Source organism: Podarcis erhardii, assembly GCF_964252035.2.
Source record: "Podarcis erhardii genome assembly, chromosome: 1".
In the NCBI taxonomy this organism is placed as follows: Eukaryota; Metazoa; Chordata; class Lepidosauria; order Squamata; family Lacertidae; genus Podarcis; species Podarcis erhardii.
The window spans coordinates 100024933-100045366 of NC_138497.1; the positions used below are offsets into that span (position 1 = coordinate 100024933).

The 20434-nt window shown below is 41.0% G+C and overlaps 1 long non-coding RNA gene across 1 annotated transcript in view; it reads left to right on the forward strand.

Moving 5' to 3' along the window:
- LOC309348861 overlaps positions 1–20434 on the forward strand; it is a 120139-nt gene that overhangs the window by 85362 nt on the left and 14343 nt on the right. The window lies entirely within an intron of this gene.

A 20434-nucleotide genomic window follows, 5' to 3' on the forward strand; every position in this document is an offset into this window, starting at 1 on the left:
AGCTCATGTGCCAGCCTCCCCACTGCTATGTGTTTATTGTCTTTCAAATCTTCACCATCTATAACCTATTCTTTTACAGAGTGTCTTTTGAATGCTCCCAGTATTAGGTTCTTAAAAGAATGAAAGTGTCAGACCTGCAAAAACCTGGGCTCAGAATTCCACTCAAACAGAAAGCTTCCTGGGTGACCGTGGACCAGTCTCTTAGCCTACTTTGCAGGGTTGTTGTGAGTATGTGATGGGGGAAGAGAGGGTAGATAATCAGGTATGCTCCTTGGAGGAAAAGCAAGAGGAAAACATAACAAGCTATGGTGACAAATGATAGCCCCACAATCTCCTTCCTCAAATAGTAACTTTTTAAAAAATGCACACACCCCTTTTCAACCACTTTCCAAAGAGCATGGTATATAGTAATAGCTTTTAATATATAATATTGCATTATAAAAATCTAATCCAGTCTTAATGCAAGGTTAAGAATCTTGCTTTAAACCTACCAAGGTCAGGTAAGTCAGCATTAAAATTAGCAAAGCAATTTGTTATATAAAGCACACTTTTACAACTATGTAAGGTAATGTAAAAATATCTGTCACAACAGTATGAAAAATGTGGTTATAATGAGTTAACGGGCTCTCTTGGTGATCAATAGGCAGAACAAAATCAATACAAAATTCAGGCAGACCCACGCAATATGGAAGGTGCAGTTCCTCGAGGCTAGAAAAAAAGAGTGATGTTTCCTCACAAAATCTCTCCATTTGACTTCCCCAAAAGTCTGAACTTAATAGAAGCTACATTGACAACACTGAAAATACGCCTTAAAATAGAAATGCTTCATTTCCCATGTAGGAGGGATTGGGTAGGGTGCTTTTTAACAAACAGTGTGGTTATTAGTTCCTGCCTTTAGGCCACAGCTTTCTGTAGGGATTTTCTGTAAAATCACAAACAAAATAATTCCAGGACTACCATTTGTGGCAAAACTTGCAAACAGAGTCCAGGGCGAAGGATAAGAGGGCCGGCTTATGTTATGCAGTATTTATAAGAAAGCTAACAAAGCACAGAGTAATAGGGAAGGAGGCACCAAGCCCTAGCCTGTGGGAGCCCTAATTACATCTGGTTTGAGCTGTCACTTTGCAGCCATATTCAATTATTCTGGATGTGATGCCAATGTTATCCGTCTGATAGACTGGATCTTACTTATCTGATGGTTCCCTGGGTGACAGTGAATTATTGTGTTACCTTCATATGGAAGCCTAATTGCATTACACCTATGTTTCATCTCTCTACATGCAATTTCAAAAGATAGAGACATTGAAGAGTGCGAAATGCATGAGCAGGTGGGAATAGTACGTGCTTTTTCCATATTTAAATGGGGGTTTATTCCACATGGATGGGGACACACACACACACACACACACACACACACACACAGTGTATGTGTGTGTGTATACATGTTTTTCCTTCTGATAGTTGATATGAAGAGCTGCCCTACCACTGAACATGGAGGTTCAGTTTAGCTATTATGCTTGATAGCCATTGATAGATTTATCTGCCATTAATCTGTTCCATTAATCTGTTCCACGATCTGGAAGGACAGATCGTGACTGGAAGGACAGATTGTGAAGCTGAGGCTCCAATACTTTGGCCACCTCATGAGAAGAGAAGACTCCCTGGAAAAGACCCTGATGTTGGGAAGGATGGAGGGCACAAGGAGAAGGGGACGACAGAGGATGAGATGGTTGGACAGTGTTCTCGAAGCTACAAACATGAGTCTGACCAAACTGTGGGAGGCAGTGGAAGACAGGAGTGCCTGGCGTGCTCTGGTCTATAGGATCACGAAGATTCGGACACGACTAAATGACTAAACAACAACAATCTGTTCCATCCCTCTTGAAAACCATCTAAGACTGTGGCTGCCACTGCAATCTAACGGCAGTGCTATCCAAAAATTAACTGTGCAAAGTGTACTTTGTTGTGCCAGAAGCAGTTTAGTCATGCTGGCCACAGGACCCGGGAAGCTGTCTGTGGGCAAACTCTGGCTCCCTTGGCCTGAAGCGAGATGAGCGCCGCACCCCATAATCAGGTTTGACTGGACTTAAACATCCAGAGGTTCTCTACTTTTAAGCTTTTTTTACTTTGTTTCTGTAACCTGACTCTACTGCCAATAAATTCATTGAGTCGATAAGTTTATAAACATCAATCATTTTACTTCTTAACCATCTTTTCCTTCCCCTCCAAATTAAAAAGAATTTTATTTATTTATTTTAAAAAGATTTCTAGCCTGCCCTTCATAATATGTGTCCAGGACAGGGTATAGCATAAAATAAATAACCTACAGAGATAACCAACAACAATGAAATAACAATTGAGCACATCAAAAACAAACAGACAACAACAACAGTCCACTCAGTGTGGAACAATTAAGATGCGTGGGCAAACAAATAACTTTTAACTTGGCATTGAAGTAATAACACCATTGGCCACTGCCGTTGTAAAGGGAGGGCATTCCACAAGCTAGGTGCCACCACCAAAAATATTACACCCTGGGTCATCATATAGGAAGCTTTCCCTAACAGTGGGGCATGATGGACTGTTTTATCAAAAAAATTTAAGGCATGGGCAGGCTGTTATAGGAAGAGGCAGTCTTCCAGATATTTGGCTCCCAATCTGTTTAGGTTGAAAGGGTATTCACTAGCATCATGAATTCAAGTCAGAAGATAATAGGCAGCCTAGGGTGTAGTTGTTTGTTTGTGATTGGCTGTGGTGATCTTTGTTTTCATGAGTGGGATGGGTGGGTGTTTTGGATCAGGTTAGCCATATTGATTTGTATGCTGTTGGTGGATTTTTGTCATTGTCTTGTTGGGCTGTGTACCACCCCCACTCACCTTTCCCCCCTCTAGCTTTCCCCCCCCCTTTCTTCCTAATGTCTCAACAAATGAAACTGATCTGTAAAAAATGTTACTTGGAAAAAAAGAAGAAGAGAGACATTGTACATACTTTTGTAAACCAAGGAAATCTTTAATAAAAATACATTTAAAAAAGAAGATAATAGGCAGCCAATGTAATTCAATGCATTATATGTCTTGTCTATGCTCCAGCTTTACTGAGACAACAAAAAAGCCAAGATGATTTAAATCTTAAACACAATTTTCATTAAAAAAGCAAGGGCGGGATTCAGCAGAATAAATTATTTTTTGAAAAGGATCTTTTGGGCACAGAGTCATTTTTGTTACTGGAGGTAGTTACATTATTCAGATCTCTGCACAGAAGGCCAAACAGAATAATGCATCACACTTAGAAGAGTATTTCACAAGAGACAGCTTACTTCAGCGGAGTTTTGAGAGCCTGATCTCTCAAAAATAAATGGTTATTAAAGTGAAATATTGGGCTGCATGTAATATCACTTAGCTTGTTGCATAAGAATGCTGAAACGATGTTATTGGTAATGTTAGTGACCGCAGTAAAGAGAAAAATTAATATAGCAGCCAAGAAGATATGACAGCTTATGGTAAATCCATTTATTACCTTAAAGGGCTTTTTCATAATTGTTACAGCTTTCCCCACTGTGGTTGGAGGAAATGTTGTAGCCTATTCCCCCCCCCCCTTAAGTTGCAGCAGCTATAATGTGTTTTCATAGCCGGTTTGTCTTTGAAACCTCAGACTCTCTAATGACTTAGTAAAATTGAGTTTATTTGCCTTTTCCTGCTTATTCATTTGTACTAAGAATTCATGTTTCTAAAAATTAGAAATAAAGAGGAAGGAAGCCATGCATATGTCTTATAAATTGTATTAACGATGATGAGGCTGCCTGGCAACACTGTTCCATTAACACATCTTAGCCTAGCTTACAGCCGATAAGTAGTGCTAAGTACCCTCAGATGTCAAGGCCACAATAAACACCCCAGTGCCTCTCTCCTTTATGTGTTGCATACTCATTTGGACAAACAACCATAATCAATTTTAGTATCATGCAATGAAGCAGTGACATTTTTAGATCAGGGAAGAGATCATTACTTTCACTCTGTTAGTGTTTCGTCAGGCAGAAACCTTCAAATTTCTCTAACATAACCTCCAAGATATGTGTGCTTTGGGGTGAAAGGAGGAGGAAGTTGAACAAATGTATCAAGCAAATGACTGTTTGCTCTCTCACAAGGCCATTTTTCCTTGGTACCCTATCAGCTACGGAGAGAATGAGGCCAAGAGATGTAAGGGGAGCGAATGTCCTGAACTTTACAGACACCACATTTAACCCACTTTGAAAAATGGAACAATTTAAAGTCTTCTTAGTGAGGGTAGTCAACAGAAGACTACCTGAAGCAGTAACTTTAATATAGGGAGCATTTGTTGGTGCTAAGATAGCCAAGTAAGATGAGATTGTAATAGTCAAGGATATAGCTTTTCCCTTTTCTTTTAGGACACTTTAATAGTTTGGGCTCAAAATATACTGAACTTTTCTACAAAATATTCTGCACCAACAGGATAATGTTTCTGACAAGGCCCTTTGCATCCAATATAAGTCAAATTTCTGTCGGCATAGGAGTCGTAACTTATTGTCTATTCTGAAAATTTGGCGTTCTTAATGTGCTTTATGTAGATATTCAGAAAGATGGTCTTGTGGGAATTTAACCCACCACAGACAGGTGAGGTAAAAAATCCACTTCCAAACACATAATGAAACTGAGGTCAGTGGTGGGTTGTTTTGTTTTTTAAAAAAGGTTGCTTGCTTAAATGCCAGTATTATTTGCAAACTCAACAACTTGCAGTGGAAAGACTACAACGAAGATGTTTCTGCCTAACAGATCAGTGTCTGGAATTGCAGTTGTGAAATATGGCGATGGTACTGGTAACTTGTGCTATTGCTGCAAGGTTTGTGAGATTAGCTATTGCTAATAAATAGCAATTTATGATAATTGCACTATTTTTCTTATGTAACTTTTATATATTTATATAGATAAAATACAAGAACAGCCTCCCAGCTGTTTACAAGAATAACGAATGTGAAATGTATATTTGAAAGAGAGAGAGACTGAAAAACTAAAACAATAAAATCCCATCCAGAACAAAATCATAGTGGCACATTCTTAAAACTTCTTAAGAGTCCCATACTCATACCCTCTTCACTCTTCTTTTTGCCAGTGCACATCCTGACTCATAGTATGCAACACCCAGCCTCCTAGCAAATACACACCACACCCAAATTCTGTTTTACATCTACACAAATCATACTGTAGCCATTGCCCATCCAACATCACTCATCTCAATCTACTCCTGGACTTCACACACATCCACCAACACTCCATCCACCCAATCACTTCAATATATCCCACTCCACCACCAGACTACCATCACTCATCACTCCTTTTGCTCCTTTTGCTCTTCTAAAAATGTGCCGCAAAAACACCAGGAGACCTTGAAGATTGCCATCAATCAATCACACAGAAATACCATTCTAGACAGCAATCTGGTTCTCACCTGTTTATATTAAAGACACAATATATTGTTTTGTGCTTTTAAAAACTGTAGACCCTGCACAACATTTCTGTACATGTATGCACTTTAATTGTGGGGTTGTTGCTGACCCCAGTGACTTATTGCTTTGATTGTAAGCTGCCCTGAGCTCCCTTGCAGAAGGAAGGCTGGGGTAGAAGAATGACAAAACAAACAATGATCAACTACATTATTTTACTGGAAAAGGAGAGCATGATTTTTAAAAAACTTGCAAATGGTGTCATGCTAATATTTAATTTATATAGCATTCTTGGGGTATATTTGACCCCCAGGCCCAATTGCTACAGTCAAATGTATCAACGGAGGGTTAAATTAGGGACTTTCACAGAACCAGACATAGCAACCTCCAGACACAGACGGGTGGTCTGAGAAGATGATACATTTGATAATTTTGATGCAGACTGGTTTCTCTTCTTTGAATAAATCCACAGGGAAGAATATTCCCATATCTCTCCAGTTTATAGCAGGGGTATTTAAATACCATCTGATATTCAGTGAAGCAAGATTGTAATTTGGTATACTAGTTTGCTGTTATGATTTTATAGTGCAACTGTATTACATGTTCTCTGTGGTGATGATGATGATAAGCTGAGGAGATTGTTATTGCTCCCTCTCTGCTCATCAGATGATCTTATAACCATGGACAGGACAATTATGTGTATGTGTGTGTGTGTGTGTGAGAGAGAGAGAGAGATTGTTATTGCTCCCTCTCTGCTCATCAGATGATCTTATGACCATGGACAGGACAAATATGTGTGTGTGTGTGTGTGTGTGTGTGTGTGCGCGCGCGCACACACACACACGTGCTACAACTGCACCTCAGATTGGTTGGGTTGGGAGGGGGCAGCAAAACGTTCTTGATGGGTCTGATCAGGTCCCAGAACTAGGGGTCAGCCGCCTCTAGTCTATAGTCAGGCCATGTGGCTGATTTCTTCTGAAACTGTCAAAATTCAACATGCTCCCTTTTGAAAGAAAGAGATGTGAGGCCTAGGATATTTATCAAGTTCTCATCCATGGTACCAGTTTACCCAGGCACCACCTGAACGTTTTGACCTAAGTTAGTTAACAGTGAGATTTTGAATATAAGCAGGCTTGCACTCCAATCCCGTCTACATACTCACACCATGAGAAGCAGAGTAATTAGGCTTTTATGTGTAAGAGCAGGCAGAGGTTAGCATCAATAGACAGGCAGTGTCAAAATAAAAAGGAAACATATATAACAAGCTGTATTCAGCTAATGATACACTGCAGATATACACTTAGGTACACTTACTAGGGAGCAACAGAGTGAGTAATATGCGTAAGTTTGCTCTGCACATCACTTGTCCTTGTGTTGCATCCTACACTTAACATTTCTGCAAAAAAAAAAAAAAGAAAGAAAAGAAAAGAAAAGAAAAGATTTTACAGCATATTTGTGGTGATCCCACATTTGTTACGGTTGAGGCTGAATACCTCGTACCAGAAACAAAGAAGGTTTGGTCAGATGAACCCAATGAGGGAGTGTAGAAATTAACCTGTGGCAAGTTCTTAAAGAAATGGGAGTGCCTGATCACCTCATCTGTCTCCTGAGAAATCTCTACGTGGGACAAGAAGGTACAATTAGAACTGGATATGGAACAACTGATTGGTTCAAAATTGGGAAAGGAATACGACAAGGCTGTATATTGTCTCCCTGCTTATTTAACCTATATGCAGAATTCATCATGCGAAAGGCTGGGCTGGATGAATCCCTAGCCGGAATTAAGATTGCTGGAAGAAATATCAACAACCTCAGATATGCAGATGACACAACCTTGATGGCAGAAAGTGAGGAGGAATTAAAGAACCTTTTAATGAGGGTGAAAGAGGAGAGCGCAAAATATGGTCTGAAGCTCAACATCAAAAAAACGAAGATCATGGCCACTGGTCCCATCACCTCCTGGCAAATAGAAGGGGAAGAAATGGAGGCAGTGAGAGATTTTACTTTCTTGGGCTCCATGATCACTGCAGATGGTGACAGCAGCCACAAAATTAAAAGATGCCTGCTTCTTGGGAGAAAAGCAATGACAAACCTAGACAGCATCTTAAAAAGTAGAGACATCACCTTGCCAACAAAGGTCCGTATAGTTAAAGCCATGGTTTTCTCAGTAGTGATGTATGGAAGTGAGAGCTGGACCATAAAGAAGCCTGATCGCTGAAGAATTGATGCTTTTGAATTATGGTGCTGTAGGAGACTCTTGAGAGTCCCATGGACTGCAAGAAGAACAAACCTATCCATTCTTAAGGAAATCAGTCCTGAGTGCTCACTGGAAGGACAGATCATGAAGCTGAGGCTCCAATACTTTGGCCACCTCATGAGAAGAGATGACTCCCTGGAAAAGGCCCTGATGTTGGGAAAGATGGAGGGCACAAGGAGAAGGGGACGACAGAGGACGAGATGGTTGGATAGTGTTCTCGAAGCTACCAGCATGAGTCTGACCAAACTGCGGGAGGCAGTGGAAGACAGGAGTGCCTGGCGTGCTCTGGTCCATGGGTTCATGAAGAGTCAGACATGACTAAACGACTAAACAACAACCTGTACAAACCTAGACAGCATCTTAAAAAGCAGAGACATCACCTTGCCAACAAAGGTCTGTATAGTTAAAGCTATGGTTTTCCCAGTAGTGTTGTATGGAAGTGAGAGTTGCACCATAAAGAAGGCTGATCGCCGAAGAATTGATGCTTTTGAATTATGGTGTTGTAGGAGACTCTTGAGAGTCCCATGGACTGCAAGAAGATCAAACCTATCCATTCTTAAGGAAATTGGCCCTGAGTCCTCACTGGAAGTACAGATTATGAAGCTGAGGCTCCAATACTTTGGCCACCTCATGAGAAGAGAAGACTCCCTGGAAAAGACCGTAATGTTGGGAAAGATTGAGGGCACAAGGAGAAGGGGACGACAGGGGACGAGATGGTTGGACAGTGTTCTCGAAGCTACCAGCATGTGTTTGACCAAACTGTGGGAGGCAGTGGAAGACAGGAGTGCCTGGCGTGCTCTGGTCCATGGGTTCACGAAGTCGGACAAGACTAAACAACTAAACAACAACAACATATAGGTAAAATTTACATTCCTTGGTCCTCCCACTTTTGCCTCTGGAATGTCTCTGGCATTTGGCCCTTGAATCTTGCCCAGAAGGAAACACAGCCTAACCTGATAACCCTGTTCTAGCTCTGTTTAGGTGTGGGCACATATATAAACTTATTGTTAGTTTGTGTCCCTTTCCTGTGACCCTTTCCCCAAGTTTGTTGTATAGGATTTGAATAAAAGCATTCTATTATTTTACATAGGGCTTACCTGAATTTATACACCATAAACAAAGATCCCTTGTCGGTCAGTTCTGTGAAACTGGGCTCTCTACCTTGTGAGGGAAATCCTAACAAGAGAAAGATGCCTGGTACTGGGTCCATCTTGCTTTGTATTGTCTACACTACCTACATCCCTAGGTCCAAGGGACTGAACCTGAGATCTTTTGCATTCAAAGCAGCTTCTGCATCACTGAATTGTCCTACCTTCAATGCCATGTTTTTTTATACAGTGGAGAGGAGACACCCGTTAAAAGAGACAGATCTGATACCATGACATCTAGTTTGGCCCTGTGTTAAGTTCCTTCAGTTTCAGGTCTCTGAATCAGCCACCAGAGGGTAGTGACACACAAACACTCTGCATTAAGCTACAGCTGTAATATGGCAGGTGCTTCATGTCATCTAGAAAGTTCACTAGAAAATATCCCAGCTCTCTCTGAGATGAAGGTAGAGCATTTCTTGCAGCTGGAATTCATGTTTACTAAATGTTAACAGCCATCTTAGGAAATATATACTTCAGTGGGCTGACTTATACAATACACAGTGGGATGGGAAGTAAGTTATGAAATATGAATATGTCAGTATTCTGCTTTTACAATATATACTTCTCTCAGAAATCACTGCACTTGATTTTACTGCCTCTTCTGTGCATCCACAACTAAATGACAGCAGTTGCATCTCCCCATTGAATTATGGGACTCTACCCTGTACATTATTTCCATTCCCTGCAATTGTATGTCCAGAGAGAACCTAAATGGCTCAGAACAGCAATCTGTGGTAAGGAACAAAGTGGTTTCCCAGGTTGGAGAACTGGAAAAAAATTGAACAAGTGATATAACTGGCAGTGACATATTACCAGATGTAAGAACTTGAGTAGGCCTCCACAACTTCCAACAGATCATGCTGAATGTATATGGTCATATGGCTGAACAGGGCTCCATGATTGCCCTATTTTTGCTGCCTACCTGGGTCAGTAAAGACTGGCCCATTATGCAGAGCTTAGATGGCTACGTTTGGCTTGGTGTGTCTCACAAATTGTGACATTGCCACTCTGTATGACTGAGGGAAATTAAACCACTAGTAAAGTTGGTCTCTGTATCTTTAGTTCTGTATCCAGGGCTTTTTTATTTTATAAAGTGCCAATATTAGTAAATATGTACATATGTATTCACATATAGTAGTAAATTCCTAATATGTTAAAATTCAACCAGGTGTGATGTTTCAAATTCTGTCAAGGTAACATTTTTACCATATGTTACTTGCTTAAATACAAATGTAAAAGTTGTCATTTCAAACATAGTAGAATAACCTACTGTTTGGGATTCTCTTTGCTTCTGGCAATTGGCACTAGCAGTTATAAAACTGATGCTTTATTTTGAAATGTGTCTAGCATCCTAGCTAATTGAAATGCCACACTTGTTGTGGCAACATACTTTCAAAGCATTCGAGATTGAATATGATCTCTAAATCCAGCTGAAAACTAATGGATTCCTTTTTAAAGTTGCAGGTAGGGTTTAAAAGGCATTGAGTTCACTGTGGTAAGATGAAATGCAAAATTAAAGAAAGAGAAGTCTTAAGAAAATAAGAGGCGAGAGGGTAAAGGCCCAACTCAGTCTTTCCACAAAGGAACGGGAGCAGAGAAAAAGCTCAAATGATGCCACCGTTTGCAGTGGCCAAGAAAGAACTTGCCAAGAAGATGGGTGCTTGCCCTTCTGAGCATGTGCCTTGAAGGCTGAGTTTTAATCTCTCACCTACTGGGTGAGAGGGGTTCTAATCTCTCATACATTGCCTCAATCTAGAAGGTTCTAAATTTTGCTCTGGGCAGGGGCAGAACCAATCTTTGTGGGATCAGAGGATAAGAGTAGTTTGTACATTTACATTTTGCATTTTCAGTGCTCTGTTGGCACTGGCTTGGTTCCTATGGTACAGTGGGGATGTTTAAAGTACTGCACGGTTTGTAGCAGCAAACTCCTCCCCCTCGACAGATACCATCACTGCCTTATTCGACTTAAAGAGTGGCATGTGGTGGACACCTGCATCTTCTGCCAGAAATTTATGAGGCAGTGCGGTGTAGTGGTTAAGAGCAGTGGACTCGTAATCTGGTGAACCGGGTTCACTTCCTAGATTCTCCACATGCAGCTGCTGGGTGACCTTGGGCTAGTCACACTTCTCTGAAGTCTCTCAGCCTCACACACCTCACAAAGTGTTTGTTGTGGGGGAGGAGGGGAAAGGAGATTGTTAGCTGCTTTGAGACTCCTTAGGGTAGTGATAAAGTGGGATATCAAATCCAAACTCCTCCTCCTCCTCCTTCTTCACAGAATAGGTTCTTAGGAGCAGACCATTCTGGTGGTAAATGTTGTGGCCCAAATCACTCTAGGTTCCAGAAGACTAGTTATTTATCTTGGCTCCACTTGATTGAGCTTGTCAAAAGAAATGCTTATAAGAAAATGTGAATGAAGGCTTCTGCCATGAAAACCAGTGAGTTGTGTTTGAGGTAGAGAAAGACGGAGAAACAATTGGCTATACCTAGGACGAAATAAGGAGAAGAACAATATGAAGCAGCTTTGGTCACCATGGGTGTATTTTCTACAGGGTTATAAAAATATTACAGGGAAATTCCTAGGTGGTTTTTTAAAGATTAAATAGCACCAAAGCTACATTCTTACTACTTAGTATAATTTAGTATAATTTGCATGGGAGGAACACAGAGCTGGTATACACATACAGTGGACGCTCGGGTTGCAAACGTGATCCATGCGGGATGCATGTTCACAACCCGCAGCATTCGCAACCCACAGCGGCACGTCTGCACACTCACAGGTTGTGATTTGGCACTTCTGTGCATGTGTGACTGCTGAAACCCGGAAGTAACCCGTTCCGGTACTTCCGGGTTTCGGCGGGTCCGTAACCCAAAAAAACACAACCTGAAGCATCTGTAACCCGAGTTATGACTGTATATCCAAGCCCAGTGTTACCATAAAAACGTCCTTAGCTGTGCTGGTAATTCACCTTCAGCGATAAGAAGTATTTGAACTATTCTGCTTGTGTACTCATTCAGCCATGATCAGTGCTAGTAATGTGCTTTTTAATATTTATACGAAGCTACTGAGACAGTTAATCTATAAGTTTTGACTGATTCTTGCTAATGTTGGTATCGCTTACCAGCTTATACCTATTGCTTATGTGGTGAATCAGCCATCTTGCCATAAGCCATGTTTGCTGGCAAGTGGTGAGAATAGCTTTGATAGGAGTATGTGATGATATACAACATATTCACAAGATGCTCAGAATCTCTTTAATGGCAGAGCTTTAAATGTCCAGCAAAGTCCTTCTGATTTACACTAGCCTCCACGTTTAATAGATTGCTTGTGTTGAGAATGATGCCAGAGTAGTGTAGATAGAGAGTCTCATCATCCTTTCCTTTAATGTTCCTTGCAAGATTTCAGGCCATTTCTTCTTTGATCTCCTGCAGAGTTGAGTAACCAGAAGCCATTTCCTTGGAAAATTATGTTCTGCTGCCAAATGAAATAGCAAAGTGCCTTAATGAGACTATGCTGTTAGACAATTTTCCTTAACTTGTGTCCCTGCGATATTTGAAAGTGCTGGACTCTGCAGACATATAAAGTGTACCATTTGTGGAATCCCTGTTCATTCCAAATAATGAAATATTTCAGGCTGCTCAAATGTATCCGAAGGCATTTTGTACTTGGTGGTAGTGTACTAATAGGAAATATGCAATTTAAAGAATCCCCGTTCATACAAAAAAATAAGTAAATAAATAACTGGGATATCCAGATGTATCCAAAAAAGTATTTCATACACTATATAAAGAAGTATCCAATGTGCGGAATCCCTTTCCATATGTCACCATTTATTTATTTATCACAATGTATTTTATACTAATATTCATGTACAGACATTGTTGCTTTATAGAAAATTTAAAGACAGTGGTACCTCTGGTTACAAACTTAATTCGTTCCGGAGGTCTGTTCTTAATCTAAAACCATTCTTAACCTGAGGTACCACTTTAGCTAATGGGGCTTCCCACTGCCGCCGCATGATTTCTATTCTCATCCTGAGGTAAAGTTCTTAACCTACTTCCGGGTTAGCAGAGTCTGTAACCCGAAGTGTTCGTAACCAGAGGTGTTTGTAACCCGAGGTACCACTGTAATGTATTAATGTTAAGGGCCATAGATCTTCCTGAAAATCACAAAGTGTTGGTGACGACTTTGAAAGCCCAATCTTTAAGATACCCTTCTCCCATAGCAGCCTACCTACGCCCTAAGATCTGGTGGAGAGCCCTTTCTCTATGTTCTGATTATGGTGGTCGCTCAGCTGAGAGACAGGCCCTTCTCTGTGTCTGCCTCTAAAGTGGGGGATCCTTTCACCTGTGGGGCTGAGTTGCCTGCTCACCATATGGCAAAAAACTTTCTGTGCAGATTAGAAGATTTTTTTTTTTTTTAATCGTTTCCCTCTGCGTTATCTGCTACACTTATCTCTGCTTTTATTATATCATATTTTTGGGATATCGTACTTTATAGTTGGTTTCGATCATTGCAAGTCACACTGAGCAGTTTGTAAGCACTAGAAAGGCAGAGGAGAAATCTTGTTATCAATAAAAATAAACAGAATTGCACATTATAGACTAAACTGACAAATGAGCTTCTAGAGCTCTCTTCCCTCTCCCCCACCCCCATGCCACAGAAACATTTTATATAAATTTTCTGTTTTGCTGGCCCACCCTCAACTTGAGTGCTAGGATGGGCTAAAAGGATCTCATGATGACTTCAGCGGCAGTATTCAAGTCACTAGCTCCCATGCTGACTTCAGTGCAGATACTTCTCCAGAATGAAATGCTTAAAAACTGCAATAACAACACATAGAAATATACACTTCTTTATGTGCACATAAAGGCAAACATGTGCTTGTTGAATGCCCCTTAATTATCTCTCTCTGAGAAGAAATCTTTGTCAGTCCTTTTGTGTCAAACACTCGATTCAGCCCACAGAATGCTTGTGCCACTCATATTGTTTCTTGCATTGTAAGCGCCAGCACTAGTTAATCTCGGTTCTTTAGCGCTTGGCTGAATGAATCACAGCATTAACCCCAGTGGTCACTCCTCTCTGTGTAATGAGAGTTCTTCCAGGGAGACCTTCATGTGCTGTTGTTCTCCTTTGGAAATGAACACTCTTGACCTGTCTTCAGATTTAAAGGCGTTTTTGAGGCAATAAGAAAATTTAAAGTAATTAAATTACATATATCAGTATGTTGCTAGTACGAGGGAAACATGTTATATACTTCAGGAGTGGAAGGAACAGGAGATGTGAATGTTCCGGGACAGAATATTATGTGGATTAGATTCAGTGTTATTTTCCTTGGGCTTCAATTCAGCAAGTTTAAACATTTTCATCTATAACTATTGTCTGGTGACAAACAGCCATCCAGATGGTTGAAAGTTTTTCCACATGAAGTGACTCCAGCAACATGGAGGAGGAAATGTTTGAGCTGGCCTTTATCTGGCTACACTAGCAGTTCTTCCTGGTGGAGACTTGTGTGACCACAGTCACTGAAAAAGTGCAATCATGTGAATCACTGCTGGGAAGGAGCAGCTGAAACGGGTTAGTGTTATGTTCTCCATACAGCTGCAGTTAGAACTGCCATCTGAGTGCAGTGCTGGCCCAATACATTTTGCCTGAAGCAGAGCCCATCCCTCCACCCCGTAGGGCAAACGTTTAGTCTTTAGACACTAATCCCTACCATCATCTATCTTCCCCATGGTGCTACCTGAGGCAAGTTGTTTCATCCCACACCCTGGCAGGTCTTGCCTTGCTTGGATGGCCTACATCAGTGTTTCCCAACCTTGTGCCTCCAGCTGTTTTTGGACTACAATTCCCATCATCCCTTGCCACTGGTCTTGCTAGTCAGGGATGATGGGAGTTGTGGTTCAAAAACAGCTGGAGGCACAAGGTTGGGAAACACTGGCCTACATAACAATCATTGTATCAACTACTGTAAAATCAGGGAGGCCTCCTTTGATGAATTATCCCAAAATAAGTATAATATCTCCTGCCAACCTAGCAGTTCGAAAGCACATCAAAGTGCAAGTCGATAAATAGGTACCGCTCCGGCGGGAAGGTAAATGGCGTTTCCGTGCGCTGCTCTGGTTTGCCAGAAGTGACTTAGTCATGCTGGCCACATGACCCGGAAGCTGTACACCGGCTCCCTTAGCCAATAAAGCGAGATGAGTGCCGCAACCCCAGAGTCGGCCACGATTGGACCTAATGGTCAGGGGTCCCTTTACCTTTACCTAATTATAATATATATATTATATTATATATATAATATAAATTGCTCATGTTGTGTTGTGACTGCGGCTCTGTGGAAGGACTCCCCAACCAGAATGTATTCTCTTGCCCTTGATGGATTAATCAAGAGGTCAATGTGGGGGGAAGCAAGGACGTTAATGGCTCCTTGGGTGAGATGTTGAGTCAGGACAGACAAAATTGTGAATTTCAGTTTCTTATTTTTCCAATATTTTTCAGTTCTCCACATTTCCACATCAGCTTGTGGGGTTTTTTTAAAAAAAAGAAAGAAAAAGGGGCCTTATGAAAATTCATCAGCATTTTTGGGTTGATTTTATTTTACATTTTAAACTTACTTTGCACTGTGTTTATTTTATGCAAGACGTCTTATGTGTGTGCTTATTATTATTATTGAAAACATTATTATTCTTACTACTAGTAGTAGTACTAGTATTATCATCCAGATATGTTGGTCCCTTCCAGGAATAACAATCAACAATCTTGTGGCACCTTAAACACTAACAGAATTTGATTCATGGCATATGCTTTCATAGATCAGATACATCATCACCACTACCACCACCACCACACAATGATGCTGATAAAGTGGGTTGCCAAAGTGATGGCAGCTGGCCTTGGGAATCTTTTCCCCTTTAGCTTATTTTTCTCTGCTAGCCTGCCAGTCACTCCCCCTCTACCAGTTCTTTTTGCAGGAAGAAAAATCATTGAAATGTTTTTCTTTCTTTCTATCTGTTGTATGTAAGATATATGGTACCAGCCGCTATCTCTGCTTTTTACTTGTTTAAATACAGACATTTTGTCTTACTTTACAACCAACAAAAACATATCCTTTAACATATGCTGCGTTTATCTGGGTAACTAATCATCCTGTGCCACAGGCCTTCTCAATTCATAGCCACAGTTTTCAAAAAAGCCGTATCCACTTATCAATAGCTCTCATCATTATGGTATCCATATGCCTCTCAAGTATTTATATTTCAGCTGGAGTAGTGACAGCAATAACAATCTTTCTTGCTCTTCAAATGGTAGCAACAGCAGCTTAATTATTTCATAGTTATTGTTTCTTTTCTTGGCTGAGTAAAGAAATGTCAAATAGAAAGCAATTCAGAGGGAGGTAAAGCCAGGACTCTTCTGTAATACCAGCCTATACTGAAATAAGGTTAGTTGCCTTCTCAGCTGATGAGGGAAAGGTGTGGCCTTTGTGCAGCTGTGGGTTCGAGCCTCTGGTAGGACTCTTCTTGCCAGGGGCGGAGGAAGGAGGGTGTGGTGGGGGCGGGCCGCCCCGGGTGTCACCACTGAGGGGGGGTGACAAATTGCTGGGTGGCACTCACCATGAGGCCTGAGCCACGCGTCTCTCCTGGGAGCGACGCGGTGGCTTGGGCTTCCGCAGGCTCCACTCTGCTCCAAATGGTCCGCCCGCTGCCTCCCCTTCAGCTGTAGGGCGGCTGAGTGGGAGGAGGCAGATTCCAGAGGCCCCGCAGTGCGCCCCACCCCTATGGGTGGCTTGCCCCGCCCCCACCCCGCCACGGCTTGTCCTGCCCCTGGGTGTGCTGCCCCAGGCACCCAAGCGGCTTCCTCCGCCACAGCTTCTTGCTGGAGGGAAAAGAGAGACTGTACTTTTTTTGTAGGCAAGGGTCATAGATCATTGGTAGATCACATGCTCTACCTGGCATTGAATACTAAATAGGGGTAGGGAAGACTCCAGGATCCTATCACCAGCAGGTGAAGACTGTTTTCTTCCTGCAAGCTTTTGTTTTATTCCAGCATTTAAGGAAAGGGATTTTAACAGTGCTGTGCTGTTTTTACTACCTGTATTTTAATATATCTGTTTTGATATCATTTTAATTCTATTGTAGCTTAATTAATTTGTAACAATGATATTTTATCTTTTTTAGTTTTCTGTGTTTTGTTCGTGTTTGTTTCAATTTTTGTGAGCTGCCTTGACCTCTGGTTCTGGAAAACAGACAGGCTATAAATAAAATAAATTAGTAATAGTAATAGATGCCAAGGATTGAATGCCACATAGAACATGTGCTCTGCCAATGAACTGCTTGTCAGTTAGTGTAAGCCAAGGGTTGACGGAAGGTAGATTATGATCTAATGATCTTTGATTTGCAGTATATTGATAAAGGTTTCTGACTCCTAGGAACGGGGAAGAAATTCAATTCAGTTGACATTGAAAGGTGAATCTACCTAATTCATACTTTCCAAAACAATATGCAACTGAAATACAGCCATCCTTCATAAATTCACACTACTCTGAATTTTGCAACATCCAGCCAAGTAATATGCACAAAAATGAATATATTAGGGTAAAGTGTGTCTAGAAATGCATATATTAGTGAAAGGGACTTACAAAAATATGGTATATCAGTGAGAATTGCTTTGCAAAAATGTTATACTAGGGAAACTTGTGTGCAGAAATGTGCATAGTTGGAGAAATTTGGGGTCATCAGCAAACTTGACTGCCTTGCTTTTTCGTACTGCACTTAGAATACCAGGTACCAGGCACTTAGCTACCAACATGGTGGTCAAGGATAATGGGAGTGATAGTCCATTTGGAAGCAATAGTCTACCAACCATTTCCCTGATGTTTGCTTCTTTTGTGCTAAACAGAGCTGGGCTGCCCTCAATAAAGAAACATCCATTAGTTTGGCTCTGAGATAAGCGAATTTCCTGGCAAATTCAGGTGGGGAACTGGCAAAGAGGCAGAAGCTGTTTGGTAGGTCTCGTGTTTGAATTAAGCCCAAATTTATTATCTTTTCATTATATTATCCTGCAGCTTAGTTTTCAGTGGACCCAGTGGAGTAGGTTTTAAGCAGGAAGCCAAATACTGAATGGCCATGATGACTGGATTAACCTTCTTACCACTGCAGGTGTTAGAGCAAGATTAGTTCTCTGGACTGGACTGTTGCTTCCCAGGTTATACTTTTCAATGCAGATAAGAAGGAAGATTTCTTTTCCAAGTGTGTCCATAGATCATTTCCTTGTTGCATTGTTCATTTAGTTTTGCAACATCCAGATGCTTGATTTGAATTCCTAGCTCTTTCTCCAGGGAGGACATGTCCTTTGTATTGCACATTCTGAATTTGTGAAAGGCTTCAATTACATGGCAATTATGAACAATGATTTATTCTAATGTAAATTTCCATTCGCTTGGTTGCATTCTTATGACTTTCATGTGAAATATGGAAGTTGTTTCCCTCCCCGATGTTGGCTTTTATGCATTTCTCAGAAACTCTCTTGGATAGTTTGGTTCTTTACCTTCTGGAATATATGATATCAAAAGTGAGAAGAACAAGGACAGTCTCTTCCTTGCTCCCTCTCTCTCTTTTTGTTTTCAGGTACTACAATGCAAGTGACCATGGCTGATTTTGTTGCAGTTGTGCCACACCTAATTCCATTTTTGTTCTCTTGTCATGGAGTCAAGATGTTCTATTAACACCTCCATGCAATGCTTTTGTCGCTATTTCCTTCTTCTTTACTTGATGATCTGTTCTCACTGTCTCAGGAGTTAATTTATATTCATAGTAGTGTGGTTTGCATTGGCTTCCAAATATATACGTGTGGTGTTTTAAATAAAACATTAGTTGAGGGAAAGCTGGTATCCTTGTACACATTTCTGTGTGGGTTTTAAAGAAAAATAAACTATAGCTAGCTATGCTCATTGAAAATGTTACTCTGTCATGAAGTTCATTGAGGGTAAAGATCAACTGCATTTGGCTTTTGTGAGGGTATATGAGAAGGACAGTAAAACATAGCATTATTATATCTAAAGAAGAAAGAGGTTTGTACATAGTTGGACCATCAGACTTTTGAATATATGGGCAACATAGAATAAGCAATGAAGATAGTTAGATCCATTCTTCACCAAGATTAAAATGGCACCAGCTGATAATAATAATAATTCAGCATTTTCACACAGCTAAATCAGAAAAATCTAAGGCGTATTATATATTGTTGCGTTATTTTGGGAATTGCTGTAAAGTATTGCTGAGATGTAATATAAAATATTTTCAGCATAGGTATCATTTATTTACAGCTCCAAAGGCTAAAAGAATTGCTTACTGCTTAATCTGGATATAATAGACCTGAGGTGAAAATGATAAGCAAATGGAGAAAAGGGCAGGAGGTTTCCACAGCAAAAGGGCATCTGCAGGAGGAATATAATGATAAATGTACAAAAGATATGTCACTGCTGACAGTCTCAACACTGAGATGCAGTCTATATGCCTAGATATGTCCTTTCTTAGATATGTAGAGCTGTGAAGCTGGGTTTTTTAAAAATCCAGCAACAATCTTTGGTTACGTATGTTCAGCTTTGAAATCCTGGCCCAGAAAAGAAAATCCCAACACTAGTTTATGTCCTCAAATCTGTTTTTCCTCTGAAACATAGTGAACGGCGAATTATTTTAAAGGGAGAAGTGGCAGTAATAGGAAAGGGTACCAAGTCCTTCCGCTTCCAACAACTTTTCTCCAATGCCTCCCTGTTCCCTACTGGAACCCCAAACCCATGGTTCTGTCCAGTGTACAGGTACGGGATTGCAGCTTACAAAACCAGCTTGAGGCAAGGGCTATTCTGGAAAGAAAGCAGTAGGTGGGAAAAGAATATCTTGTCTCTCCTCTGCTGCCTCTCTCCTGGAAATCAGACCCCCCCCCCGTTTTATTATACAGAAGAGAAGCAGAACCTGGGGTCTCATGGCACAGACTGGTGGCGTCGCATGTGATAGGGCATTTTCTGTGGTGGTATCCCAACTGCAGAACACCATCCCCTTTGAAGCTTTCAGTGAAAACATTGGCATAGCTGTAGTTATTTCCAACTGTCACAGAAGGTTGTTGTGAGGATATATGATAAGAACAGTGGAGTATAGTAATATTCTACTTAAAGGGACGTGTACCGATATGCACAGTCAGGCTTTTAGGTACAGTGGTACCTCGGGTTAAGAACTTAATTCGTTCTGGAGGTCCGTTCTTAACCTGAAACTGTTCTTAACCTGAGGTACCACTTTAGCTAATGGGGCCTCCTGCTGCCGTTGCGCCACCGCTGCACGATTTCTGTTCTCATCCTGAAGCAAAGTTCTTAACCCGAGGTACTATTTCTGGGTTAGCAGAGTCTGTAACCTGAAGAGTCTGTAACCCGAGGTACCACTGTACATAAGCAACACAGATTCTGCACAGTGGACACATACACTGAAGTTTTTTTTTATGCTACTCACACATAGCTCAGTGGTTGCTCTGAGCTATGTAACCAGACCATCAGACCTTGCAGCATTCTGCTGGTATCTTTTGTC